The sequence below is a fragment of the Nyctereutes procyonoides genome, unplaced genomic scaffold, assembly GCF_905146905.1.
Source record: "Nyctereutes procyonoides isolate TBG_1078 unplaced genomic scaffold, NYPRO_anot_genome, whole genome shotgun sequence".
NCBI lineage: Eukaryota > Metazoa > Chordata > Mammalia > Carnivora > Canidae > Nyctereutes > Nyctereutes procyonoides.
This window is the reverse complement of record NW_026575125.1, coordinates 85,490,679-85,493,625: the sequence shown is the minus strand read 5'-3', so window position 1 is coordinate 85,493,625 and position 2,947 is coordinate 85,490,679. Positions and strand designations below refer to the sequence as shown.

Below are 2,947 nucleotides of genomic sequence, written 5' to 3'. Positions count from 1 at the left end.
TTATTAAACTGCTACTTTTTGTAAGGCACTGGGCTAGGTGCTTCTGTAAGTACAAAGATGTATGAGAATAGAATTTGCTTTCAAAGAATTTACAATTTACCTAATAAGATAACATTAATGAACACAAAAAAATGGAAACCGGTCACTGCCAAACTGTGGTAGAGGGAGAGATTTGTGGGGACCTAAGTATTCAAAGGTATTATGAAGGAAAGAAGGGACTAGGAATAGATCTTGAAAATAGATCTAAGTTATAAGAAATAATGGAAAAGAATTCTATCAGCACTAATTTAAACAGACTGTTACACACAGGGCATGAAGAGGCTGGGAAGGCTAGTTTGTCAGAAAGCTAGTAGAAATGTGGAGAAATAAAATACACTGGAGCCAATATCTGCAAGATAATTATAATCTCACTTTAATCACATCAGAGGGAAAAAAATGACTTATCTCTCCTGTCCTACTAACACTTAAAGAGCAATTTTCCAGGGTATTAAAATGAATTTATCTTGTAATATAATCACCATGGCAATCTTAGATCATTCCAGTAATGTCAACCTTATTTTATGAACAAGGAAACTGAGTCCAAGAGGGGTTAAATGTAAATTGCTAGGAGTTATTCAGCTAATAATAATGGTGATGATAATGTAATAACAATAACATTTTTGAGTTCCTACTATTAACTTAATATGGACATAGTCAGCTTTAGTAGTAGCAGGTACTGAGCTGCTTGATTTGTCTCTCCACCCCCTCACTTTTCTTAGGGCAAGAGGACCCAGTAAATATGTACCCCCCAGCATGCAGGAGTAGCCCACAGAATGACTCTCCCAGCTTTGTGGAGGGATTTGCTTTTGCACTGCTCGATGCCCAGTTGGTCAAGGAGAAGCCCAATGGGTCACTTGCCAGTGCTGTAAATAATAGAGCTAGGGCTGGGAGCCCATGCTCTGTGCAGAAGAACCAGCTTGGAAGAGGGGATGGATATGAGACCTAAAACACCTAGCTAGGGATCCATTCTTTCACTCAGTATGGCTACTACATACATGGGTTAGCTTTAGGGGAAGGAAATGTGAGTTTAGAATCAGACAGACGTGGGTTCAGAATCCCAACTCTGTCACTCATGAGCTATGGAACCTTAGAAATTCACTTAAACCCTCTTGACCTGTGTTTCCTTATATGTTAAATAGGATAAATAATAACTTGTTTATTGACAGCTGACTGTTGTAAGAATTAGAAGAGATAACTTGCGGAGTCCAGTCTAGGCCCTGACAGTAGTAGATGTTTAATAAGTAAGTCATTGTTAAAACCAAACATCTCCTACCTCGTCAATGACAATTCTCTTTCTCTTTCAAATTACCATTTGTGGGGAACTTGGTTATAAATTTGTGGAATTTTTTAAGTTAATAATTCTACTTTTTTTTTCTACTTGTCTTATAATTTCCCCTTACAGAAGCCAACTTGCTTTGTACCTAATTATGTTGGGCTTACATATTGAATATGACTATTTAAAATTGCTTAAACTTTCCTGACAAGAATTTGTAGATCATTATTCTTGAATTATGTGATGAAGACACATCTTTCCTGTGTGTCTAGAAGAAACTTACACTTTTCCCAAACGTACAAAACAGAAAACTTTCCATTTGATGTGTGTCCTATTTTTTTCCTTGGTTATGACTAAAAATCTGCACATCGAGCAGCCACTGTCAAATAATCATTGCTTCTTTCTTTTTGGTTTGCTTCATAAAGTCATTGATCAAAGACTATGAACCATGAACTTTTGTAAATGTATAGTGTTCCTATCAAAACAAGCCTTTCTCTATAGCTCTTCTAGTTTTGTCCTAGTTTTGGTATGCTGCCTTACCAAACAATGCCCATTTGGGTGCTCAGCCATTCTGGAATTCTAAGAATAATTTGGCTTCAAGCACATAGAAGGGAGTTAATTATAACTCTTGGTATGTGAATCACCATTATCATCTCACCAGGCATGGCTGCATTGATATAATTAATTAATTGGTCAATTAAAATTAAGACAACACATCTTATATGCACTGTGAATAATCAGCTTTAGAAGTAGTTCTTTTCCCAAATAGTTGTACAAATGTACACTTCCACCAGTAATGCATAAGAAATCTAGGTGATTTACATTTCTTCAAATACTTGGCTCTTTCAAACTTTTTGAATCTTATCGATATGATTGCCATAAAATGTTCCATTTCTTTCTTGCCTGACCTCCCTAGATGAAGAAGTTCCATTACCAAAGCTGGGGTTTGGAACTTTTCCTAGGCACTTGAAACAGAATGGAACCAAATACAGAACTTTCTCAGCAAAATGAGAACTACGGGTGATATTCTAGATCTTTCTCAGCTAAAGGTTTTAGAAAATAAGGAGAAAGAAAACGATTCAAAAGAATAGTACTCAATTTAAAAGTAGGAAAACAAGTGCACTCCAAAAATTAAAGTGCATATATAATCTTATCTGTGATGTATAAAAGAACATATTTTCCTGCCTAAAATTCTAGAATAATGGCAAATTGAAGGGGAAAATATGAGTTAGCCCTTGTTTCTGCTTTTCCAGTGATGGAGGCCTATTTGCAAAGTGTTGGTTAATCAGTTAAAATATAGACACTGTCTTAAATGTGCAGACTACTTGATAGACATAAATACAAAAAGACGAAAAATATCATGTGACAAACTGGTTATTAATTATGGATTTTAATAGTTTACATTTCCTTTGGGAGAACATCCATTTACGAAGTTGTGGTCCATTTAATTCAATATTCAGAAAAACACATGTTCAGTATTCCACAGTTTTGAAAAGCAGTTGTTTTTCCCAGAGTGATTATTTTATATGTAATTATGATTGCAACAGCCTGAATGCTAAATTATAATGTCACTTTCAATATGCATACTCATCAAAACACAATGTGGTAGTAGAGACAAGCCAACCTACAAGAAAT

The 2,947-nt window shown here is 35.3% G+C and overlaps 1 non-coding gene across 1 annotated transcript; it reads right to left on the bottom strand.

Moving 5' to 3' along the window:
* Positions 1-776: 776 nt before the first annotated feature.
* LOC129518996 (small nucleolar RNA SNORA35) lies at positions 777-905 on the bottom strand. The gene has a single exon (XR_008666316.1). It is a non-coding gene; the product is annotated as a small nucleolar RNA SNORA35 (small nucleolar RNA).
* Positions 906-2,947: the final 2,042 nt, after the last annotated feature.